The following is a 27,208-nucleotide window of genomic DNA, read 5'->3' as shown; positions in this document are numbered from 1 at the left end:
GGCCAGGGAGCCTCAGTCGAGCCCAGAGCGCAGACTCCTCTTGGGAAGGGGAATCCCGTTGGTGCAAGAGCGCCGAGCGCATCGAATGAGACGCTGGGCTTGCTGAGCTCGGGAGCTGTCCCGTAGTGAGAATTTGCTCTGTGCCGCGCTTGGGCTAGAAGCTTTACGAACACGACAGCGTTTGATTCTCACCGCATCCCTTGAGGTAGGTTTTGTCACATTTTACAGGTGAGAAACAGGCTCAGAGGGAGGGGTTAAATGATTTGCCTAAGGATACGCAGGTAGTTGGAATGGGAGATAGATACTACTCCCAAGTCTTCTGATTCTCAATGAAGTGCTCTTTCCAAAAGACTTTGCTATTTCCTTCAAGATATTTTTATACAGTAATTCCTGTCTTTGCAAAACCTAGACCATGCAGATTAATAGCAGTGGTGCCTGTCTGGAATTTAGCGTCTACATTTGGGTGTTTGGCATATTTAGGGTGAGGTGGCAGAATATATCTTTATAACAATGCACTGTAAAATAATTTGCATGGCACATCATCTGTATTTCTCCCCATAAATTATTTGCATTTATTTTTTATTTATTTTATTTTATTATTATTAGTATTTTTTTTTTTTGCGGTACGCGGGCTTCTCACTGTTGTGGCCTCTCCCATTGCGGAGCACAGGCTCTGGACGCGCAAGCTCAGCGGCCATGGCTCACGGGCCTAGCTGCCCCTCGGCATGTGGGATCTTCCCGGACCGGGGCACGAACCCGTGTCCCCTGTATCAGCAGGCGGACTCTCAACCACTGAGCCACCAGGGAAGCCGAAATTATTTGCATTTAAAAGTTAGAAACAGTCTTCAGAGAAATGAAGAGATGCTACACACAGGAGAGAAAATTTTTTTCTGTTTTGCTCTGGAAAATTTAGACCAATGGGTAGAAGTTACAGTGTGCAGATCTTGGTTCAATATGAAGACGAATTAATTTTTCCAGAGCAGTTCAATTACGTTGGCCTATTTTTTAAGGTAGTGAGCTCCCTGTCACCAGAGGAGTCCAAGCAGAAGCTACTGTCCTAGTTTCTGTAGAGCAGAGAGGTTACAGATATAGAATGGCTTCTAGTGTTGTGAAACCCATGAGACCCTATGCGAAATTATGTGTTTGTGCACATGTGTATTTTTCTGGGGTTTTGATCCCATCAAAGATTAAGAACGTCTTAACTAGTGGGCTTTCCATTTCCAGAATTGGACAGATGATATAGTAATTGAAGATGATATAGTTATTCTGCTCACTTTACATACTTACAAATTGAGACCAAGAGGAGCAAGGTGATTTGTCTCGGCCCACACTGTCAGTGATCAGATTAGGATTAGAAACCAGGTTATTGGACTCTTGGTTCAGTGATGTTTTCACCATATTATGCTCTCTTGAGACAGAGTTGTTGAATAAATTCCCAAAAGGTAAACTCAAATAATAAAAAACTAGCATCATGACCTTCTCCTCAGCCCCTATCCTGCTCACCAAAAAGACTGGCAATGAGTTTCACCAAAAGGTATGGGATGGCCCTTCTGGAACACCTTGCCTGACATTAGGCTTCTCAGCTAGGTATTTAAGAGCTTCAAGAATGTATTTCCCTCTTGTTCTTTAGTACTGGTCAGGATGTTCTTAGTTGTACGTGACAGAAACCCAATTCAAAATAGTTTATCAGAAAAGGAGAATTTATTGGCTGGCATTATTGAAATGCCCAGTACCTTCAGGTGTGGTTGGATCCAGGGAGGGACTCAAATTTGTCTCTTGACATCTCTCTTTGGTGCTTTCTTCTGAGTTGGCTTTATTCTTAGGCTCCAGGTGGTGACTGCGATAGCTCCAGGCTTTATCGTCTTTATTGCTAGCAATGTCCTTGGAGAGGAAGTTTCTTTTTCCCATTTGTTTTGGTAGATATCATGGGATTGACTCTTCTTTCCTGAATTGGATCATGTGTCCAAACAGAAAGCAATTAGTATGAACAAAGGTGTGGGGTATGCTGATTGGCTAAATTAGGTCACATCCTTACCCCCAAAATAGGTCAGGCAGAACCTCAAGGAAAGTCAGAGGTTATTGTCAGAAGGGTAAATGGGTGCTAGGTAGGCAAAAACCAGAGCTGTTCGCCTAACTGTACTACTGGCTTGGACCTGAATGCCTCTTGAGTCCCATTTGTCCCATTCCTTCTTTTATCCCACCTGAGGATGGGCATATCAAGTTATTGCTCACCTTCACCCCCTGTAGACTGGAAGTTGGATCGCTCCTCTGTCTGCTCTCTCTGTTAACTTGGTCTTAGCCTTACATCACTGCATGTGCATTCATTCATTCATTCAACAAATATTTATTGAAAACACAGCATGTGTCAGGCACTGTCCTAGATGATGGGCATAGAACAGGGAACAAAACTGAGAGTCTTTGACCCCTTAGAGCTTATATTCTAGTTGGCTTGGAGGGCAGAACATAAAAAAATAGGTACCATGTTAGATGATGATTAAAGATAGAGAAAAGTACCTGGAAGAGATACCATGATGGGGTGGAGGTGGTAAGGAGTGTTATTTAAAACAGTGATCAGGAGAAGCTTCTCTGATGAGTTGTACACTGGAGGCCATCTCAACCAGAAGTAGGTCAGTGTGGGACCCCGGAGGTCATAGATCCTCGAATGGATGCTGATGGAAAAAGATTCTCTATTGAATATCCGATCATGATTCTTTCGTTTCTGAAACTTGGAGAGGGAGAAAGGAGGACCTGCTTGGTAGCCTGAGTTGGAGAGGGACTTGATCATGGTGGGCTTTGTGAGTGATAATGCCTTGTCCCATGATGAGTGGAGGATGGCATTTAAGATATGTGAAGATTGGGCACTCCTGGAGCTGGTGCTGTTCTCTGGTCCACCTGACCCAAGTAAAACTGTCCAGTGCATGGCAGTAGCAGGTGGTGGCCCAACAAGTTGTGCTTCATTTGGACATTTTCTTCTTCAGACCATTTTTCTGTGCTTTGCCCTTTTCAGCTGGGTTTTAATTGGCTTATTTGTGCTAGGCCTGACGGGCAATGCAGTGATGGGGTGTACATTAGTCAGGGCCCTTTTGGGAGTGACTTCTGGGAGTGATGGGACCTAATTAAAACTACCTTATGAGGCAACAGTTTTTTGGATATGACACCAAAAGTACAAACAACAAAAGGAAAAATTGGTAAGTGGGACTACATCAAGTGAAAAAGTCTCTGCACAGGAAAAGAAATAATCAACAAAATGAAAAGGCAATCAATGGAATGGGTGAAAATATTTGCAAATCATATGTCTGATAAGGGGTTAATATCCAAAATATATAAAGACCCCATGCAACTCAATAGCAAAACCCCAAACAATCCAATTAAAAACTAGGCAGAGGACCTGCATAGACATTTTCCTAAAGAAGACATACAGATAGCCAAAGGGTACACGAAAAGGTGCTCAACATCAGTACTTATTATGGAAATGGAAATCAAAACCACAATGAGAAACCGTATTCTGTTAGAATGGCATCATCAAAATGACAAGAAATAACAGGTGTTGGTGAGGATGTAGAGAAAAAGGAACCCTTGTGCACTGTTGGTGGAAATGTAAGTTAGTACAGTCATGGTGGAAAACAGTATGAAGTTTGTTAAAAAAATTAAAAATAGAACTACCATATATGATCCAGGAATCTCTCTCCTGGGTATTTATCCAAAGAAAGTGAAAAAGGATATCGAAGAGATAGTTGTACTGCCATGCTCATTGCAACATTATTCATAATAGCCAAGACATAGAGACAACCTAAGTGTCCATCAATGGATGAGTGGATAAAGAAGTTGTGGTACATGTATACAATGGAATATTATTCAGTCATGAGAAAGAAGGAAATTCTGTCATTTGTGACAGCATGGATGGACCTTAAGGATATTATACTAAATGAAGTGTCAGACAGAGAAAGACAAATACTGTATGATATCACTTATAGTGGAATCTGAAAAAGCCAAACTTACAGAAAAGGAGAGTAAAGTGGTGTTTACCAGAGGCTTTGGGGTATGGGAAAAGGGAAGGTATTGATCAAAGGGTATAAACTTTCAGTTGTAAGATGAATAAATTCTGGAGACCTAGTGTACAGAATGGTGACTATAGTTAATAATAATGTACTGTGTACTTGAAATTTGCTAACAGAGTAGATTTCAAGTATACTCACTGCACATACATGCAAATGATATGGGAGGTGATGGATATATTAATTAGTTTGATCATTTCACAATGTATACATATACCAAAACATGTTGTACACCTTAAATTATAAAATTTTTTATTTGTCAAAAACAAAAGAGTCACAAACCTACAACTGTATATAGAGTTGTTCGTAGTATTTCCTTATTATTGTTTTGGTGTCTGCGGGGTCTGTAGTGATATCTCTTGTTTCAGTCCTGATAATGGTAATCTCTGTTCTCTTTCTCTCCCTCTCTACCCCCTTGTGCTCTCTCTCTGTAAATTTATTGATTTTTGTCTCATTGATTTTCTCTGTTGTTTTCCTGTTTTCAATTTTGTTGGTTTCTGCCCTTAACTTTATTATTTCCTTCTTTCTGTTGCTTTGGGCTTAATTTTTTCTTCCTTTCTAGGATCATTAGGTAGAAGCTTCAATTATCAGTTTGAGATATTCCTCTTTTTTTTTTTAGTTTTTAAAAAATTTATTTAAAAATGAAGTAACATTGATTTATAACATTATATAAGTTTGATGTGTATAGCATTTATATTTCTACTTCTGTATACCCTACAACATGCTCACCACCAAAAATTTATTTTCCATTCATCACAATACAGTTGATCCACTTTATGCATTTCACCCTCCCCCCACCCCTTCCTCTTTGGTAACCACTACTCTGTTCCCTGTATCTATGTGTTTGTTTTTGTTTGGCTTGGTTTGCTCATTTATTTTTTGTTTGTTTATTAGTTTTTTATATTCCAGTATGAGTGAAATCATGGTATTTGTCTTTCTCTGTCTGGCTTATTTCACTTAGTGTAATACCCTCAAGGTTCATGCGTGTGTTGTCCCAAATGACAAGATTTCATATTTTTTATGGCTGTGTATTATTCCATTGTGTGTGTGTGTGTGTGTGTATATATATATATATATGTGTATATATATATATATATATATATATATATATATATATATGCCACATCTTCTTTATCCATTCATCTGTTGATGGGCACTTTGGTTGTTTCCATATCTTGGCTATTGTAAATAATGCCACGATGAACATGGGGGTATAGATATCTTTTTGGATTAGTGTTTTTGTATTCTTTGCATAAATACCCAGAAGTGGGATTGCTGGATCATATGGTAGTTCTATTCCTAATTTTTTAAGGAACCTCCATACTGTTCTCCATAGTGGTTGTACCAATTTATATCCCACCAACAGTGTAAGAGGGTTCCCTTTTCTCCACATCCTTGCCAACACTTGTTATTTCTTGCCTTTTTGATAACAGCCATCCTAACAGGTGTGAGGTGATATCTCACTGTGTTTTTTTTTTTTTTTTTGGTGGTACGCGGGCCTCTCACTGTTGTGGCCTCTCCCGTTGTGGAGCACAGGCTCCGGATGTGCAGGCTCAGCAGCCATGGCTCACGGGCCCAGCCGCTCCGCGGCATGTGGGATCTTCCCGGACCAGGGCATGAACCCGCGTCCCCTGCATCGGCAGGCGGACTCCCAACCACTGTGCCACCAGGGAAGCCCCTCACTGTGGTTTTGACTTTCATTTCTCTGATGATTAGTGATGTTAAACATCTTTTAATGTACCTGTTGGCAGTCTGTATGTCTTCTTTGGAAAGATGCCTATTCAGCTTCTCTGCCCACTTTTAAACTGGGTTGTATGTTTTTTTTTTTTGCTGTTGAGTTGTATGAGTTCTTTATATATTTGAGATATTAACCTCTTATTGGATATATCATTTGCAAATATCTTCCCCCATTTGGTTGGTTGTCTTTTCATTTTATTGATGGTTTCCTTTGCTGTACAGAAGCTTTTTAGTTTGATGTAATCTTTTTGCTTTTGTTTTCCTTGCCTGAGGAGACAATCTAGAAGATACTGCTGAGACCAATGTCAAAGAGCATACTGCCTATGTTTTCTTCTCAGAGATTTATGGTTTCAGGTCTTATATTCAAGTCTTTAACCCATTTTGAAATAATTTGTGTATGGTGTGAGATAGTGGTCTATTTTCATGTTTTCATGGCTCACGGGCCTAGCTGCTCTGCGGCATGTGGGATCTTCCCGGACCGGGGCATGAACCTGTGTCCCCTGCATCGGCAGGCGGACTGTCAATCACTGTGCCACCAGGGAAGCCCCGCTGTATAGAATTTTTAAAAAAATGTTGGTCACACTGCACAGCTCGTGGGATCTCAGTTCTCTGACCAGGGATTGAACCCAGGCCACGGCAGTGAAAGTGCTGAATCCTAACCACTAGACCACCAGGCAACTCCCCTAGAATATTCTTGGGTGACAATTTTTAATCTTTCAGTATTTTGAGAATGTCATTTTACTCCCTCTTGGCCTGTAGGGTTTCTGTTAAGAAATCTGCTGATAGCTTAATTGGAGTTCCTTTGTAGATGACCATTCTTTTCCCCCTAGCTGCCTTTAAAATTCTTACTTTGTCATTGACTTTTGGCAATTTTAATATTATGTGTCTTGGAGAAGGTCTTTTTGCATTAAGGTAATTAGGTGTTCTCTTAGCTTCATGGACTTATATATCCAGTTCCTTCCCCAGGTTTGGGAAGTTCTCAGCTATTATTTCTTTAAATAATCTGTCTGCTCCCTTTTCCTTCTCTTTTTCTTCTGGGATCCTCATTATTCTAATGCAGCCCTTCCTAAAAGAGTTGAATAGCTCTTGTAGGGTTTCCTCATTTTAAAAATGTCTTGTTTACCTTTTCTCTTGTATCATTTTTAGATTTCTGTCTTTGAGCTCACTAATTCTTTTTTCCATGTAGTCTGCTGTATTTCCAATGCTTTTTAATGCATTCTTTATCTCGTTTACTGTGTCCATCAGCTCCAGAATTTCTGTTTGGTTCTTTTTTAGAATTTCAGTCTCTTTGGTAAAATATCCTTTCGGTTCATTAATTTTATTCATGAGCTCATTAAACTGCCTTCCTGTGTTTTCTTGCACCTTGTTGAGTTTCTCCATGACAGCTGTTTTGAATTCTCTATCCATTAGATTGCAATATTTGGTGACTTTAAGTTTGGCTTCTGGAGAATTGTCACTTTCTTTTTGTGTAGTGTTACTGTGGCTCTTCATGTTGTTTGATGAATTATTCCTCTGCTGATATTAAAAGACAGGTTAGGTGTTTGATTCCTTTCTTTTGTTTTCTGGTGGGTGGCACTGTCATACACATTTTTGGTTTCTCTTGCCTGAGCTGCCCCTGGTAAAATTGGAGCGTGGCACTTTCCAGCCTCCACTGGCTCTGTAAGAGGTGTGACTCTGTGCCTTTGTTGTGGCTTCTTGTGCCACCTGGGTGTTTGCTGCCTTGCTTCTGCCAGAGCCTCTGTCATCACCAGGATGGTGGGCTCTTCCCTTGCATCTGGGACCCCCTGAGTCACAGGCTGTGCTGCTGTGGAGGGAGGGGGGCGAGGCAGGGGGAGAAGCCAGGGTCGTGCAGGTGCCTCTGCCTTGTCCATTGTTGTTGGGTTCATGAATTCTGCCACTGTGAATGGAGGGAGACGGGGGCTGGGATCATGGGTGCCTCAGCAGCTGGAGGGATGGGGTCCCAGGCCTCACTGCTGCTGCTGCCCAGTTAGCAGTGGCTGTGGGCACTGGTGTGGTTGGGTGACTGGAGTCATGTGTGCTGCCTTCCTTGCTGTCACTGGGTTCTCTGAAGCTGTGGGCTCTGCTGCCTGGTCAGAGGGCTAGGATTGCAGGAACCATGGCTGCTGTTCCCTTCTCTGTGTGTTACAGCCCACCCACCTTTAGACGTGCAAATGTGTGAAATTCTTCGGCGACCTGTTATGTTGGGCAGAGGCACCTTTGTTGAGTTGTGGATTTTTTTTTACTGGCTATAGATTGACGGGGAGAGACAAGGGTAGATTTTTCACTCTGCCATGTTTCTGATGTCACCCACATTCCTCTTTTCTAATGTGTGCATTTAATGCTATACGTTTCCCTCTTGTCCCTGCTTTAGCTGTGTCCCATGATTTTCATATGTTTTATATTCATTCAGTGGTATTTGTCTATTTCTTTGGAACTTCCTCTTTAACTTAAGGATTATTAAAAGTGTATTGCTTAGTTTTCAAGCACGTGGAAATTTTTCTGTATCTTTGTTTCTAGTTTGATTCCACAGTGGTCCATGGATGCACTCTATATTATTTTATTACCTTGATTGTGGTGATTGTCTCATTGGTGTTTATATATGTCAAAACTTCATCTAATATCATACTTTAAATATGTGCAGTTTAATACATGTCAATTATATTTCAATAAAGATGTCAAAAGTATCAGAAAATAAGAGACTTAGGTAAAATTTCTAGAGATGAAAGCTACAATGTCTGAGATGGAAAATATACTAAATGGGATTTATAGTCAATTAGACACTGAAGAAGAAAAGTTTAATGAACTTTAAGATATAGCTAGAGACACTATGCAAAATGAAACAGAGAGAAGAGACCCCCCCCCCGCCAAAATGAAGAGTATCAGTGAGCTGTAGGAAAAGATTAAGTTTAATGTAAGTGTAATTTGAGTCCCTGAAAGAGGAGAGAGAGGAGAGAGAGTGGATACAAAAAAACTATTTGAAGAAATATTGGTATAAAATTTTCCGAATTTTCCAAAATCACAAACATAAAGAAAATGACACCGAGGCACATCATTAGCTAATTGCTTAAAACCAGTGATAGAGAGAAAATCTTAAAGGCATAAATAGAAAAAGAAGACATTTTGTGCAGAAAAGACTTAACATTGCAGGCCTAAGACTACTGTCCTTAGAAAATTTGGCCCTTGGCTGGTGTCTGTGAAGTTGGATTTTGGGGTGGGGGGTTTCCACCCTTTCCTAACTGGTAGGAGTGGCGCACTGTGCCTGCCATTTGTGCAAACAATGTGATTTATGATGAACACCTGCTTTCTCTTTGGAAATCTGGAATTTTAGTACATGCTAGGCAGAGTTGGCATGACCAACCCCCCAATATAAGCTTTGAGTATTCAGTGGGCTTCTCTGGGTAGGAATATCACACATGTTCCTTCATTTTTCCTGCAGGGGAAGAGTGCACTGTGTGACGACTTATGGGAGAGAGAGCATAAGGAAGTCTGTACATGGGTTCCTCCAGGCTGTTCCTGTGTCTTTTCCCCTTATGTATACTCACTATGTACCCCTACTGTGTATCCTTACTGTATTGTATCCTTACTGTGTATCCTTATATGTTGCTATAATTAATCTTAGCCATGAGTACAGCTATATGGTGAATCCTATGAGTCCTTCTAACAGATTTCTGAATATGTGGGTGATCTTTGGGACCCCACACATATTACACAAAAAAGAGCACAGATAAGGATGTCATCAGACTTCTTGTTTGAAACGGTGTAAACCAGAAGACAGTGGAGCACCATCTGTAATGTCCTGAAAAAGAAGTCAACTAGGATTCTATACCCAGCAAAAGTATCTTTCAAATGAAGCTATAACTGATATAAAAATGTAAAAAAGAAATAATTTCAGAAGCTAAAAATTTCATTACCAGTGGACCTTCACAAGAATGTTAAAGGAATTCCTCTAGATGGAAGGAATATTATCCCAGATGGAAATCTGGATCTGCATAAAGGAATAAACAGCACTGGGAGTGGTAACTATGTGTGTAAATGTGAAAGCTTTTTTTCTTTGAAATCTCTTTAAGTGAAAATTGGCTTTTAAAAGCAAAAATAGTCACAACAAATTGTGGGTTTTTAAAAACATATGTAAAATAAGATGAATGACAACAGCATCACAAAGGTCAAGAGTGTTAAAAAAGGAAGTAAAGTGTTGAAAGATCCTTGTAATATATATGAAGTGGTAAATATCACTTGAAGACAGACTGAGATAAGTTAAAGATGTATAGTGTAAATCTTGAAACACTCAAAAGAGTTATAGCTCATAAGCCAAAGAAAGAGATAGAAGGAAATCATAAAAATACTTAATTAGTCCAAAAGAAGGCAGAAAAAGAGAGAAAAGGGAACAAAGTAAAGATGGGAGAAACAGAAAACATGTAGCAAGATGGTAGGTTGAAACCAACCATATCAATAATTGCATTAAATGGAAATGGCCTAAACAATACAAAAATAAAAGAAATTGACAGGTTGGGGAAAAAACCCCCCAACTATATGCTGCTTATAAGAAACCCACCTTAAATACAAAGCACAAATAAATTGAAAGTAAAATATGGAAAATAATATGGTGCTATAGGCTGAAAGTCCCCCCCGCCCCCTCAAATTCATATGTTGAAATCTAATCCCCAATGTGATGGTGTTTGGAGGTAGGACTTTGTGAGTTAATAGGGTCATGAGGATGTAGCCTTCACAGATGGGATTAGTGCCCTTGTAAAAAGAGATGTAGGAGAGCTTTCTTCCTCTTTCTTGTTCTGCTCTCTGCCATGTGAGGATAAAATGAGGAAAAGACCATCTGCAAACCAGAAAGTGGGTTCTTACCAGACACTGGATCTGCCAGCAGCTTGATCTTGGACTTCCAGCCTCCACAACTATGAGAAATAAATGTTTGTTGTTTCAGCCACCCAGTCTGTGGTATTTTGTTACAGCAGCCTAAGACCAGTCTGTGGTATTTTGTTACAGCAGCCTAAGACATTCTAAAGAAAACTGGAATAACTTTTTATAGTAGACAAAGTAGATTTCAGAGTAAAGAATATTATCAGAGAGAAAGGGGGGGGTTATTCGCAATGATAAGTAGGTCAATTTATTAAGAGGACATAACAATCTTAAATGTTTATGGTCCAATAACAGAGCTTCAAAATACATGAAACAAAAGCTGATAGAACTGTAAGGAGAAATAGGCAAATACACAATTATATCAGAGATTTCGACAACCATCTCTCAATAACCGATAGAATAAATAAACAGAAAATCAGGAATGCCACTAAAGACTTGAGCAGCATGTTAACTGGCCTAATTGACATTAACAGAACATTCCACAACAATACATGCTTTGTAAGGGCACATGGAACATTTACCAAGATAGATAGACTGTACAGTGAGCCCTAAAGAAAGTCTTAATAAATTTAAAAAGGATTCAAGTCACATAAAATATGTTCTCTAACAGCAATGGAATTAAATTAGAAATTAATAACATGAAGATACTTGGAAAATTCTCAAATATCTGGAGATGAAATAATATACTTCTAAATCATGCATAGGTCCAAAAATAAAAGGGAAATTAGAAAGTATTTTGAACTGAATTAGAATGAAAATAAAACATATCCAAATTTGTGAGATGCAGCTAAAGTAGTGCTTAGGGGAAAATTTATAGCACTAAGTACATCTATCAGCAAAAGACAGGTCTCAAACTTTTTTTTTTTTTTTTTTTTTTTTTTGCGGTATGCGGGCCTCTCACTGCTGTGGCTTCCCCCGCTGCGGAGCACAGGCTCCGGATGCGCAGGCCCAGCGGCCATGGCTCACGGGCCCAGCCGCTCCGCGGCATATGGGATCCTCCCAGACCGGGGCACGAACCCGTATCCCCTGCATCGGCAGGCGGACTCTCAACCACTGCGCCACCAGGGAGGCCCAGGTCTCAAACTTTTAAATCAAGGACATCCACTTTCACCTTAAGAAATGAGGGAAAAAAAGCAAATCAAACTCAAAATAAGCAGAAGAGAGGAAGTAATAAAGGGAAGGGCAGAAATCAGTAAAGTGGAAAGCAGAAGAACAATAGAGAAAAGAAATGAGACTGGAAAATGGATTCTAGGCTGGGGAAGAGAAAATACAAACGAGCCTGGAGCAGTCCGTAGTACCAGAAAGTAAGGAGAGTTCTTAACAAAGAGAGAAGGGGGCGAGGGTATGTCAAAGGGACAGATGGATCAGCTGAAAGCACTCCCAATGGTCAAAGCTGGAGCAAGTCAAGCAACAAACTAAATGACATATTGGATCATAACACAGACTATAAAATAAATATACATGAGTCTGTAATGATATAAATAAATGAATGAATAAATAAATAAATAAGGGAGAAGAGACAAATATGCATTGTAGAAGAATCCCAAATAGTATATGCAGACACCCCTGGCCCCCACCAGGAGGTTGAGCTTAATTCCCACCTCTCCATTTGAGAGTTGGCTAGACTTAGTGACTCAATTCTGAAGAGTAAATTATGGAAAGAGAAGATAGTAAGTGTTGATGTAGAATCCTGACAAATGCTACCTTAACCAAATGATACTACTCACCTCTGATATGCCAGATGAGAAGGACACTTCACCTTGAGGTATTCTTCCCCTAAATCCATTACTCCAGCCAAATCACGAGAAAATACATCAGACACACCCAAATTGAGGGACCTTCTCCAAAATACCTGACCAGTACTCCTCAAGACTGTCAAGGTAATAAAAAATCAGGGAAGGCTGAAAAATAGTCACAGACCAGAAGACAGTAACACAACAAAACACAAAGTGGTATTCCAGAATGGATCCTGGAACAGAAAAAGGACATTAATAGAAAACCTGGAAAATCCAAAGTCTAGAGTTTTGTTAATAGTAATGTATCAGTGTTGGTTTCTTAGATTTGACAAATATACAACAGTAATGTGAGATAGTAATATAAAGGGGACCTGAAACTGGGTGGGTGGGGGGTGTATGAGAACTTTCTGGACTATCTTTGCAAGTTTTCTGTAAGTCTAAAATTACTCCAATTATTTTATTTTCAAAAGGTCATCCTTTGAGAAGATCAATAAAATGGATAAATCTCTAGCTGGACTGATCAGGGAGAAAAAAGGAGAGAAGGCATCAGAAACCAAGCTGCAAAATGCACACACACAAAATTTTGTCTTTGCTATCCATCTGTGTTGACACATATACATTCAGGTAATTTATTTTCATAGCTGTATAGTATTCTATGGTGGCAGTGTACCAAATTTTATTTATTCATTTTCATCACTAGGGGCATTTATTTATTAATTTATTTTTGGCTGCATTGTGTGGCTTGCGGGATCTTTGTTCCCTGACCAGGGATCGAACCTGGGCCACCTGACAGTGGAAGCGCAGGGAAGGCAGTGGACCACCAGGGAAGTCCCACTAGGGCCAGCTATTTATTTATTTATTTATTTATTTTGGGTTGCATTGGGTCTTCATTGCTGTGCGCGGGCTCCCTCTAGTAGTGGCGAGTGGGGGCTACTCTTTGTTGTGGTGCGTGGGCTTCTCGTTGTGGTGGCTTCTCGTTGTGGAGCACGGGCTTCAGGTGCGTGGGCTTCAGTAGTTGTGGCATGCGCGCTCAGTAGTTGTGGCTCGCGGGCTCTAGAGCGCAGGCTCAGCAGTTGTGGCGCACGGGCTTAGTTGGTCTGCGGCATGTGGGATCTTCTCGGACCAGGGATCGAACCCATGTCCCCTGCATTGGCAGGTGGCTTCTTAACCACTGCCTCACCAGGGAAGTCCCCACACCGAATTTTTTTAAGACTTTTTTGGGAGGGACTTCCCTGGTGGTGCAGTGGTTAAGAAGCCACCTGCCAATGCAGGGGACATGGGTTCGATCCCTGGTCCGGGAAGATCCCACATGCCGCAGAGCAACTAAGCCTGTGTGCCCTGGAGCCCAAGCGCTGCAACTACTGAGCCCGCTTGCTACAACTACCGAAGCCTGTGCACCGCAACTACTGAAGCCTGCGCGCCTAGAGGCCGTGCCGCACAACAAGAGAAGCCACCACAATGAGAAGCCCGCGCACCACAAAGAAGAGTAGCGTCCACTCACTGCAACTAGAGAAAGCCCGCATGCAGCAAAGAAGACCCAACGCAGCCAAAAGAAAATACTCCCTCCCCCCCAAAAAAAGTCAGTGTGGTGAAGCGTGCACACACATGCATGCACAAGGGCACAAGATTGAGGAACTGGCCCATATTCACGAGGACTAAAAAGATAAAACAGTTGAATGTCGTGCATGATCCTGGATTTTCTTTTTGTATAGATTACATGATTGGGACAGTTGGTGAAATCGAAGTAAGGTTCGTGGAGTAGATAATAGTATTGCGTTTATGTTAATTGCCTGATTTTGATAATTGAACTGTGATTCTATAAGAGCCTGTGCTTGTTTTTTTTGGAAATACACACTGAAGATTTAGGAACAAAGGAGCCTCATGTCTGCCATTTACTCCAGATGCTTCAGAAGACAATGCACATGCCCTCACATCTATCGAGAGAGGATACAGCACAAGAGGTACAGGTGATGACGCATGGGGAATTTGGGTGGAGGGAACGTGAGAATTCTTTGCGCTATTCTTGCAACTTTTTTTCTAAATCTGAAATTATGTCAAAATATACTTAGAATGAAAAGACAGTGCTCACTTAGGTTCAACCATGTCACACCCTGTCCAATCCCTCATTCACACAGTGGCTTTTTCTAAAGCCTGTGATTGCCTGTGAGACATGGAAATGCTGGGGGTGCTCCGGAGATGAATAAACTCCCACCTGACTCTCCTGGGGTCTGCAGCGTGGTGCATGAGGTAGACACACACCCCCTTTCCATCCTGCACAGTGTAACTGGGGTCCTGCATGGTCCTTCTTGGGGGCATAGTGAAGGTGATTTCTTCAGAAGAGTTGATTGAGAAGCAGAAACATGGGTCAGTGTCAATACATTTTCCTTAAAAAATAACGTACACATCAAACTGCCCTTTGTGTAAAGCACTTACATGTGAGTCATCTTATTTAATCCTTAGAACCACCCTCCAAAGTAGACAGTTAATTTAATCGGATACAGATACATCTTATTTATGGGAAAGGAAACTGAAGTTCAGAAGGGTAGTTACTTGCCTCACATCCAACTACAGGTAACTGTACATGCTGATCTCTGAACCTCTAATAATAATGACACAACTCTGGGGTTGGAAGGTGGGGCTGATGAGAAACTTCGGGGAAGCCTATGGCCAAATTGGCCTGCCTGGCTTTGTGCTGTGCAGCGCAGCTGTGTCCGAGCTTTGGGGCTCTCTGAGGCTTTCCTCCGCGTTTCCACTAGAGGGCACTGCTGGCCCAGTTTAGAAGTACTTACTTTCCCTACAACTTAAGTGTGGTCAGAGCAGGAATTGCTATAAAAGCCAAAAAAGCTTAAGCTTCGGGGTCTCTCACTTGCACAGACCCCTTCTACTTTTGTACCCAATTTTGCATTTATAATTTTGAATTATTTTTCCACAAGAGGCATCTCCGAATAAGCTTCAGACCCCCTAAATCTGTACTGACCCCGGCTCACGCAAATACTTTGAGAACTAAGGGCTGGGAGCTTTTTTTTTTTGGATGTTAGGGGTAGCAGTTTATTAATTAATTAATTTATTTTTGCTGCGTTGGGTCTTCATTTCTGTGCGACGGCCATCTCCAGTTGTGGCAAGTGGAGGCCACTCTTCATCGCGGTGCGTGGGCCTCTCACTGTCGTGGCCTCTCTTGTTGCGGAGCACAGGCTCCAGACGCGCAGGCTCAGTAGCTGTGGCTCACGGGCCTAGTTGCTCCGCGGCATGTGGGATCCTCCCAGACCAGGGCTCGAACCCGTGTCCCCTGCATTAGCAGGCAGATCCTCAACCACTGCGCCACAAGGGAAGCCCAGGGCTGGGAGCTTTGAGACACTGACACTCGTGAGTAGCACAGAGAATAACTTTCCACGGGACGTGGCTGTCCCCTCTTTTGGACTGTGGACCCCCAGAGAGCCGGGCTCTGCCCTTTTTGACCTTGATTCCTGGTCTGTAGCACACAGTAAGCTGTCTACACATATCTGTTGAGTGAATAAACGAGGCGCAAACATCGGCCAACGTCACTGCTTTTATCTTCTTTCTCCTCTTTTGTCTCAGTTGCTCAATTTCCAAGGTGGGGGGAGGTGGTCTAGAATTCATCTGAGGCCCCTCCCGGCCAGAGATTTTCTCTAGATTCTCTCCCTATCCTCCCTCCTTTTTTCTCCTCTGCTGCCTCTCATCTGACTTTTAATTTCTCTGTTTCTGCCCCCTCCCACCCCTGCCCCCAGACTGTGCCTTAACATGGCCAGAGCCCCCCTTGGTTCTGCTAACACCCTTGGGGGAGGTCTGGAGTCCTCAGCAGGGTGTGGTTTTCTGGGTTTCTGTGTCTGAGGAGCCAAGGATGATGCTGGGTGGGTAGCGTGGGCAGGGGGATGGGGAGAGGGTCAGCCACCCTTTTCTCAGCACCCACTCAGGCACCAGGAAAGGCTTTGCTCCCTTCCTGCCTGGTCCCCCTCTGCTGCCCCCATTAGCTTCACTTTTCCTCCCACTCTGCCATCCCGGTTTCCAGAGCCACATCAGCCAAGGAAGAGCCAAGGGCTTACATAACAGCCCTCTCTGGTCACTTCTTGGACACCATTTCTGATTTTCCTTCCATTGCTCTGATGGTTCTTTTGCAGTCTCCTTCCTGAGCTTGCCCCTTCAATTTTGGGGTTTTGCAGGGTTGCATGCTCCTTTTTCTGCCTTCCTTGCGCTGCATAGTCTCCCTTGGTAAGCTCATCCACTCCCCAGGTGTCTGTTGTGTGATGCCCCGATGACTCACAAACTCTGCAGCCAAGCACGTCCTCTGAACTCCAGACCCATCTCTGCCATGATATTTCCATTGGCACTTCCAACTCAGGCGTCCAAGGTTTTTATCAGCTTTATTGAGGTATAATTTGTATATGATGTGATTGACCATTTCAAGCGGCCATCTGTCAGTTTTGACAAAGGCACACAGGAGCATAAGCTCTACCATGCTCACGATATAGAACATTTCTGTCAACCCCCCCCAATTTCCTCATGGCCCCCTTGCCTCCCCCATCTCTGGCCCATGGCGACTACTGATCTGCTTCCTGTCCCTGTATTTTGCCTTTTCTGGAATTTCACAGAAATGGCGTACCACAGAATGTGGTCTTTAGTGCCTGGCTCCTTTCACGTATGGTAATGTCTTTGAGATTCACCCATGTTCTGTCTTGCAGCAGTAGTTTGTTCCTTTTTATGACTGAGTAGTATTCTATTGTATGGATATATCATGATTTGTTTATCCACCTACCAGTCAATGGACGAGGCATCTAAAATTAACCTAAAAGTCAGGCAGAGCTGCCTGGGTTTGAATTTAGACTCCGCTACATATCAGCTGTACGATTCTCAGCAAACTGTGTGGCTTTTATGAGCTTCACGTTTCTCAGCTGTACAATCAGGACAGTAATGCCTTCCTCATAAGGTTGCTGAGCGGATTAACCGAGCTCACCGATGGCAAGCACGGGGCTGTGTGTCTGGTACTCAGTAGCATCGCCATATGGATGTATTGGACTTTCTTGACCACGTGGGGGCGCAATACACGCTACCGTCTCCCTCTCATACTGCTGCAGGCGGATCCCACAGCTCTCTGGTTATTTGCAGCTGAGAACTTCAATTCCACATTCTAGTTTGTGCCCTCTTCCCTCCCTGCAGCGCACACTTGACCCGGGGCACCAGGGACCTGCACGGGGCGGGGGATGGGAAGGTTGAGAGCCAAGGGGCCCCCGTGTGGGTTTCTCCGAGGGCCCTGTGGAGGCCTCTCCACGGTCCTGCCCTCTGGCCATCCTCACCACCCGCCCCCGCGTCGTTGCTGACGGTGGGGCTCACAGCTTCTTTCTCCATCCTCTCTCTCCAATTCTTTTCTTCCCCGTTGAGTTAGAGGGAAAGTTGGAAAGCCTGCGACATTAACGCAGACTCAGCCTCCTTCCTTTCAGGCCACCTGGAGCAGGTACTGGGGTGCTCCCCCCCCACCAAAGTGCTCACTCGCTGACTTCTGGGGCAGCCGCTGCATCTCTTTGCCCCAGAGCTTTCTACGGGGGCCTTGGCAGGAGTGGCAGACGGAAGTGCAGGGAATCAACAGCCTAGCAGCAGCCCCCAGCTGATGGCTAATGAGTGTTGGTGAATTAACCCCCATTGTCCCCTTGTCCCTTGATGGGGGATAGCTCTGGGGCTTCTGCTCTTTCCTGACCCCAGTGCTCCGCAGCGGGATTCATCTCCGTTGTTCAAGGGGTCCCTTGCTCAATAACCAAACCCTTTTCACTACCCTCATTTCCCCTGCTCTTTCTCACTGCCCTCCTGGTGTTTCCTGGGATCATCTCTCAAGTGAACCTCTTGTCCTTCAACCCTTGTGTCAAGGTCTCATTATGGGGGAACCCAAACGGAGACTGAGCCCTAATCTTTGTAAGTGGTTTTCTTGAGGTTGGCTGGGGGAGGGGAGGGGTATGTGTCAGGAAAGGAAAAGTTGCAGCCCTCTCCCCCTAGTTCAAGGCTCTCTTCTCTAATGCATCCCCTTAAATTTAGATATTAGCTCTTCTGCTAATAGAGGCTGGAGGGGCTCTGGGAGGGGGGATGACTGGGGGGCAGAGGTGCTTCTGTCTGCTCTTAGATCCTCCTCTGTGGCTGTGTCACAGCTCTGTTCAGACGTGAGAGTATTTGGTGTCCGTTGTCCTAAGTTTGGGAGTTTATGTACAACTTCGGGGCAATAGGAGAAAAAACTCATTCATTAGCACAACACACAGTACTTAGGTATGAGTTTGCTCGGGCTGCCACACAAAATACCATAGACTGGCTGGCTTAAGGAACAGATATTTATTTCGCGGTATTCTGGAGGCTGGAAGTCCAAGGTCAAGGTGCTGGCTGATTGGATTCCTGGTGAGAACCCTCTCTCTGGCTGGCAGCCTTCTCGTTGTGTCCTCATGTGGTAGGGGGACAGCTCTGGTGTCCCCTCCTCTTCTTATAAGCTCACTAGTCCCATCACGAGGGCGCTACCCTCATGACCTCATGTAAACTTAATTACCTCCCAAAGGCCCCAACTCCAAATGCCATCACATTAGGGTTCAACATATGAATTTTAGGGGGACCCAGTTCAGTTCTTAGCAACTTGTTAAAATGATGAGGATTTACCTCTGTCCACTAGAATCTGTTTCTACTCCTCTATTCCTTATCTAGGGCAAGACCCTCACTCTTCTCATCCTTGATTCCCTCCTCCTCTCATGTCCAGTCAGGTGTCAGGTCTTATCAGTTCTATCTCCGAAGCATCACCCACATTCCCCCGTCTGTCCCTCTACAGCTTCTCTAGGTCAAGCCCTCATCATTCAGATCAGCTAGGACTGAGTACCGAGAAACTCTGCTGTAGTGGCTTAAAAAGGTCAAGGGTGTGTTGATCATATGCAAAAAGAAGTTTGGGGCAGGCAGGTCAGGATCGGAATGGAAGCCCAAGGATGTTGTCAGCGACCCTGGCTCCTCTTACTTTTTTTTTTTTTTTTTCTTTTTTTTGCGGTACGCGGGCCTCTCACTGCTGTGGCCTCTCCCGTTGCGGAGCACAGGCTCCGGACGCGCAGGCTCAGCGGCCATGGCTCACGGGCCCAGCCGCTCCGCGGCATGTGGGATCTTCCCAGACCGGGGCACGAACCCGCATCCCCTGCATCGCCAGGCGGACTCTCAACCCTGTGCCACCAGGGAAGCCCTCCTCCTACTTTTTCTCTTCCACCGTCCTCCGCGTTGGCATTGGTTCTCATGGTCACAAGATAGCTGCTGCTTCTCTGAGCATCACTTGCACATTCTAGGCCATCACTCCTTTTAATTGCGAGCCTTCGTCTTTTTATTTGGGAAGGGGACCCTTCTCTAGAGCCTTCCATCTACGTCTCAAGAACCATGTCACATGACTCCCACGGGTCTCGGGGATCTGGGGAGGTGAGTATTTCACTTTCCAGGCTCTATAGGAGAGGGAGGCAGGGGGAAGGAGAATGCAAATGGCTTTAGGTAGCCAGTCCTGGCGTTTGCTACATCATCCCTCATCCCAGCAGCCTCCTAACTGATCTTTCTGTCTCTGTTCTCACCAGAGTGTTCCCGTTGACAACGTGTCTGTCTTAGGGTCATAAGGAACCATTATATGCAGCAAATCAACTACAGCACAGGTGGTAATAATGACAGCCGTGACAGATGTCTGTTATACGTGTACTGGTGTGTTGAACTTCCAGGGCTTGTGCGGTGTAATTCTAAAAGTCACTTTATTATTGTCTCTCCCTGTCCCTCTAACCCTGGCTTTAGAAGAGTCGTCCCTTCCCCGGTGCTGGAGGAAAATTCTGGTGTCATCCTGGCTCTGCCGGTCAGCTGAGGCAAGAGAAACCCCTGTGGTCACTTTAAGATACAAAACAGAACCTTTGTTCGGAAATTGGAATGTACAGTCCAATCTATTAGTCAGCACTTCGGTGTGTTTCCAAGGTAAGATGCCTCCCTCCCCCATCCAGCTGGGCCGACTGCAGGTAGGGCTCTGGCTTTGGGAAGGGGATCTCTTTTACCCACTGAGAGTTCCTATTTCTGGCTCCTCTGGGGTTGTATTGGGTAGGAGGATGTGGAGGGTATGAGAAAAAGGGGTCAGGAAGTGGTCGGTGGAGCTGACCTTCTCTTTCAGGCGCCAGATGGATTTTTCTGGGGATCCCACTGCTGCCCTCAACTCCCATTCAATTCCCCTGGACACTTCTGCCTCATCAGCTCCTGGATTTCCCACAATCCACTCCCACAGACCCTTGCAGTTGTTAGAATCCTCCTGACTTGCAAACCCTGGGTCCTTTCCCAGAGGCAGATCCTGAGACCGACCTTTGTGTCCACCTGGTTTATTACGGAGATGCTCCCCGGAGAGACCTGTGAGCAAGTTGGGAAAGGAGGACAGGGAAGGGGAAGAAACCTAGCAGCCGCGCGACCTGAGGCGAAGCCCCAGCATCAGTCTGGTTCCATGGGAAGCTCTGGAGTGGATAAAACCTCAGAACGCTTCCCCACTCGGAGCTTTGGGCTCTGGGCTTTCGTACTGTCACACCAGACAGTCACTGGCTGAGAGCTGTCTTGGGGGTGGGGGGACGGGGTTGGAGATTGGGGGTGGGAGGTGGACTGCAGAGTTGCAAAGTCACCCCAGTAGCCCAAGGGCAGGCTTCCAAAGAGAGTTTACAGGTGTCGCCTTGAGGATCAAAGCACCTAGAAGCTGGGTGATGGGCACACAGGACAGGTAAGAGCCATCTAAGGGAATATGAGCAGGGCACCAGCAATGTCCCCAATACCATCCCTACTAGGCTGGTTTTATTTTATTTCCCAAGCTGGTTTTTCCAGCCATCAGCCCCCTTGTTTATCCTCGTAGCTGAAATCTTCTTGGCATTTCACCTCCCAAACTCCCTTCCTAGAGGCTGAACCCCGTTGCAGGAGGAAAAGCGCGTTGTGAGCATCTCTCTGCCTGAGGCCACCCCCCACCCCTTCCCTTCTCCCGACATCCCTCACAGCTCATCACCATCCGTGTACACTTGGATGTACACTGTGTGTACTTCCGTAACGTTGTCAGCTGCCCATAGAGCATCTAGAATCTTTTCGCCCATTTTGGAGTGCTGCTGACTCAACTTATAGCAATTTATTCCACAAAAGCAGACAATAACTCAACTGGCAGGAGGGGGAAAATAACCCTACCAACCCACCACAGTCTGTCCGCGCTGGAAGTCAAAATGGTAATGCATGGAATAGATTACTGCAAGTAATAGGCTTGGTTGGCAGACGTGCGAACTGAGTTAAATGCCTTTTAAGTAAATCTCAGCGTGAGTTATCTGTTCACTCAGACGTGTGTGCATGGAGACAGAGGGAGGCCATGTGGACAGACGGCACATGCTGTAACTTTCATTATCCCACACTGAGGTTCTTTGTTAATAACCACAGTCAAAGGCACTGCAGATTTTCTGATCTCTGTGACAGGTGGCTACCAGTGTGAGGTTGAGGCATTCATTCATTCATTTGTTCATTCATTCCCCAAGCCATTGTGAGGCCCAGGATGCACCAGGCATTGTGCTGGGCATTGGAGTCATAGAGATGCAGAGATGGGTCGACAAGGTCCCAGCCCCTGCTGAGCTCACAGTCTGGTGGGAGGAGACAAAGTGATAAACAGGGCAGGTGATCAGGTGTTCACGTGCTATGAGATTGGGCATGGTCTGGAGCTTGCTCTGGAGAGTGACAAGCTCTGGAATCAGACTGCCAGGGTTCGAATCTGGGCCCTGCCACTTACTTGGGCAAGGTGCTTACCCTCAGTTTCCTCATCTGCAAAGTGGATAGAAATAGTGCCTATTTGATAAAGTGGATAGAAATAGTGGATGGGAGGAGTAAATGACATGCATGGCAGAGTGCCTGGTTACACTTGGTGCTTAATAAATGTTTTTTGTTGCTGTCGTGATTACTGACATCTGTACAGGGCCAGCGTAAGGAGGGTTGGGAACGTTTTGTTGGAGAGGGTGATGCTTGTTCAGAGATGTGAGTCGTGCTGGCGCACCTAAGCCAGGAAAGGGACCTAAGTACAGGGAAGTAGGATGAGCAAAGTTCAGAGTGAGGGGCAGGTGACAGGGGCACATTAAGCAGGTGCCGGTATCTGTCTTAGTCTGCTCTGGCTGCTAGAGCAATGGACCACAGACTGGTGGCTTGAACAACGATTATTTTCACACAGGTCTGGAAGCTAGAAGTCAATGATCAAGGTTCTGGCTGATTTGGTTTCTTAATGAGGGCTCTCTTGCTGGCTTGCAGACGGCTGCATCCTTGCTATATCCTCACATGGGCTTTTCTCTGTGCAGGTGTGGGGAGGGGAGAGAGAGAGAGACGTAGAGAGAGAGACAGAGAAAGAGGGAGAGGAAGGGCGGGAGGGAGAGAAAGAGAGAAAGAGAGAGAGGGAGAGATCCTTGGTGTCTCTTCCTTTTCTTATAAAGGACACTAGTCCTATAGGATTAAGGCCCCACCCTTATGACCTAATTTAACCTTAATTACCCCCCTAAAGGCCCCATCTCCAAATACAGTCACATTGGGGGTTAGGGCTTCAACATGTGAATTTTGGAGAACACAAACATTTAGTCCATAACAGAGTCATTGGAAAACTGGATCTGAGAATCATGTTTCTCTATTTATTAGCGATGTGACCCTGGGATCTATAAAATTAGGCCAATTATAGCTAACTCTTGGGACTTTTGCATGAATTAGTTCAGGTAATATTCTGTATTGAAGTGGAAGAAAATGTTGAAGGCTGTGGTTCCTTAGTGGAATGATGGAGCAGCATCTGGCTCCCAGAACGATGCAAGGGCAAGAGTATTTCCCATGCCCACCAGTGGAGAGGTCATCCAATCCAGTGGCCCACTGACCCTCTGGGAAGTCAGAGTGAATCTAACTTCTGTTGCAAATCCATCCGAGAGTTCCTCTCCTGCTGCTTTGGACAACCCATGCTGCATGAGCTACTGGGGCCTTTTGTATCACAAGGTGCTGGACCTGTCACTGCCTATTAAAACCACACACAACAAATCTTCTCATTGGTCCTTTCTCCATTCCTGCCTTCTTCCTTAGCTAGGCCATGAAAAAAACACAAAAAGGAAATTTGGACAATCTAACAAGACCAGACAACAAGTTGACTGTAGATCAGCGAACCTCAGGAATTACTTTTAAGTTTGCTGTATGTCGAGCTAATTCAGTGGTGTTCACATTTTGCATAAGACTGGCATCTCAAAGATATCATTGCCGATTGACTAATGCTATGGTCTCCTATCATGTTAAAAACATCATCACTCATATAAATTGTAGGCCACTTTTTATCTGTTTTCAAGAGGAATCTCATGCAAAGAATGATCAGTCCAGAATCCAAAAGTAGTTGAACAGGCAATTTACTTTTTTATTGCAATCCTCTTGAGAAAGTGACAAAGAGAATTGGCATTAAAAGGCATAACAAAACTTTTTTTAAAAAATTTATTTATTTATTTATTTATGGCTGTGTTGGGTCTTCATTGCTGTGCGAGGGCTTTCTCCGGTTGTGGTGAGCGGGGGCCACTCCTCATCGCGGTGCGCAGGCCTCTCACTGTCGTGGCCTCTCCTGTTGTGGAGCACAGGCTCCAGACGCGCAGGCTCAGTAGTTGTGGCTCACGGGCTTAGTTGCTCCACAGCATGTGGGATCTTCCCAGACCAGGGCACAAACCCGTGTCCCCTGCATTGGCAGGCAGATTCTTAACCACTGTGCCACCAGGGAAGCACACAAAACTTCTTAATACTCATTTCTCCTTATTTCTTGTACTCTTCATATCTCTCACGTACACAAAGCTCCCCTCACCCCAATCATCCCAACCATAATGTCCCTCTTGCTTTTGTCCCCTCCCACCCACTTCCATTACTATATATTTATTCAATTTTGTGTTCTCTCTTATGTGCCAAGTTCTGAATATAATGGCAAACCAGAGGCACGTGGTTCTTGCTTTCTCATGTTTACATTTTCCCCCCAGCTTTTCCCGGGTCTGTGTCCACCACTCTTATTGTCATCTCTCACCTAGATGACACCAGTGGCCTTAATTTCTGTCCCTCTTCCACCCTTGCCCTGTGGATCTGCTGCTCAGACTGCCTGTCTGGGTTCTTGTCCCTGAGGTTCTCGCTTCTTTCCCTCCCTCCCTTCGTTACCCCTCCCTGCCTCCCTCTATCTCCCTTTGTTGAGATATGATTCAGTTTACATTCTTTGATAGAAGATATTTAGTAGCATCTCCAGTCTCCTTAGAAGATCCCTAGAAGCCACTATGTGAAATTTATAACTGGGAAAGGAGCATTAGGACAAGAAAAACAGCTCTGGTATTTGGAAGGAACTGTAGAGATTATCTGGTCCAATGTCTGGGGGTCTAGGTTGAAAGGACCCCCTCTGCAATATTCTTGGAAATCACCCAGACTTTGCCTTGGCTTATCCAGCATGTCATTTCCAAGGGTAGTTACCTATCTATGCTGTTCCTGGGAGTAACCCAACACCTGGAACCAAAGGTGCTTGGTAAGTAACTGTTCACTTTTGGGTAAATGGGGAACTTCTTCAGAAAATGGGGAACTTGCCTCAAGAAAGTTCTTCTCGATATTGAGCCCAAATCTGCCTTCCTATCCCATGGCCCTGTTGTTCTGAGCGCTACCCGCACAGAATGGTAGCTGCCAACGAAGCTATCCTTTCCAAGATCGATTCGAAGACAATTTCTGCAGCTCCTCTTTAAAAAGTGTTTTTGGTGCCTGTTTCTGAGCCATATAAAGGAATTGTGCTTGGTGCTTTGTCTTAATATCAGTGTCCTGGAGTCTTTTCTGTATTGGGATTTGCAACGATCCCGTATTTAGACCAAGGGAGACTCAGATGGTAAGGGAGGCATGGCTGGGTTGCAGAAATCACTTAGTGAGCTGATGCTCTTCCAGGACTCATCTCTACCCGATCAATAGATTGCAATTGGATGTATAGATTTTTTCATTCATTTATTTATTCATTCGATCTCTCATTTATTTGTTCAACAAACATTTGTTTGGCACTTATCGTGTGCCAAGCCCTGTGTTAATCACTGGATACAGAGATGAATGAGAAATCTTATATTCTCAAGAAGCCGTTAGCCTGGTGGGGAAATCGGATATGAAGACAGATAATTCCAATACATTGTGATACATACTATAATAATCATTATAGTGCACAAGGCACAGTGGGAGCTCCAGAAAGGGAGGGTCCATTCTACATAGCAGATGGGGTCAGGGAAGTTCTCACTGAAGATCTGACACTTGAGCTGAATTTTGGAGGTAGACCAGATAGATAGATGGCATTGAGGAAGGTGTTAGAAGAAGCCACCAGGGAAAGGTGCAGAAAATGCAAAAGCTTGTAGGGGGCATGAAGGATCGTGGTCTGTTTGGGGAAATAGGTTGTTTTCGGTTGGCGGGGTGAGAGCATATGTGTAGGAAAGCAGCAGGATGGAGAGGGAGGCAGGGACAGACCTTGGAGGACATCACTCAGAGCCACTTGTGTATTCTCAGCACAGGTCTGCTCAATCTTCTATGTTTAATGTGGAGTTCTTAGCTTTATGGAGGTCATAAAGGGATAGCCAGATTTAAAATAATAATTACAGAAAACTTGAACATACATTTAAAATAATAATTATAGAAAACTTGAACATACTCAAAAGTTGAGATATAGTACAATGACTTCTCATATATTCATCAGTAATTACCGTGTTTTTGTTACATTTGCTCTATCCATTTTCGTTTCCTTTTTCCCTGCTGAAATACTTGAAAGTAAACTTCAGACACTATGGCATTTCATCCCAACATACTTTATTATGTATTTCTAAAAAAATGGTCATTTTCAGGAATTCCCTGGTGGTCCAGAGGTTAGGACTCTGAGCTTTCACTGCCGGGGCAGGGTTCAATCCCTGGTTGGTGAACTAAGGTCCCGCAAGCCGCGCACCATGGTGATAAAAGGAAAAAAAAAAAGGTCATTTTTCTTATATAGAATCACAGGGCTATTAGCACACCTAATAAAATTAACACTATTTTCTTCATATCATCTAATATACAGTTTATATTCAAAATTTCCCAAGTGCCTTAAAAGTATTTTATAGGAGTTGGGTTGTTTCACTCAGGATCTAGGTGAGGTGGGAGGGGAAGATTTTAATCTGAATTCGATCAATAGGTGTATCAATAAGGATGGTGGGCAGGCTGAAGGATGGCTCCAGTAATGCCCACACCCTGGCAGTCCTGCCATGTCTAAATCCTTCTACGTGAGTGGGCAGGACCTGTGACTTTCTTCTACCCAGTGGAATATGGCAAAGGTGCAGACTTCTGTGACGGGATTATGGAAGATGCTGACTTCCGTTATATTTGTGGAATCTCTCTCCTGCTGGCTTTGATGAAGCCAGCGGCTACGTTGTGAGCTGCCCTCTGGGGAAGCCCAGATGACAGGGTGACTTCCAGCCAACAGCTAGCAGGGAACCAAATCCTTTCACAACCAGAGTCCTTTCAGATGAGACCCCAGGCCCAGCAGACACCCTGCCTGCAGCCTCTTAAGGGGCCCTGAAGCATAAGACCCAACTATGCTGTGCCCAGACTCCTGGCCTCCAGAAACTGAGATCATACATACGTGTTGTTTTCAATGGCTAAGTTTGTGGTAATTTTATGCAGCAATAGATAACTAATATAGATGTGTTTGGTTGCTAGTAATAGAAAACCCAACTACCAGTGGCTTAAAGCACAAGGAAATTAATTGTTTGCCTAACAGGAAATTAGGTAGTTACAGGGCTGTTTCAG

At 44.3% G+C, this 27,208-nt stretch overlaps 1 long non-coding RNA gene across 2 annotated transcripts; it reads left to right on the top strand.

The window, feature by feature from the left end:
* The first annotated feature begins 83 nt into the window (after positions 1–83).
* LOC309811814 lies at positions 84–20,886 on the top strand. 2 transcript variants are annotated; one of them, XR_014295257.1, is made up of 6 exons: positions 84–205; positions 12,868–13,021; positions 14,258–14,364; positions 19,978–20,055; positions 20,186–20,359; positions 20,550–20,886. It is a non-coding gene; the product is annotated as an uncharacterized lncRNA (long non-coding RNA). The 2 variants fall into 2 exon arrangements; XR_014295258.1 differs by lacking the exon at positions 84–205 and adding an exon at positions 9,749–9,816.
* The last annotated feature ends 6,322 nt before the right edge of the window (positions 20,887–27,208 follow it).

The sequence above is a fragment of the Mesoplodon mirus genome, assembly GCF_964341445.2.
Source record: "Mesoplodon mirus genome assembly, chromosome: 11".
NCBI lineage: Eukaryota > Metazoa > Chordata > Mammalia > Artiodactyla > Ziphiidae > Mesoplodon > Mesoplodon mirus.
This window is presented reverse-complemented; position numbering and strand designations above follow the sequence as displayed.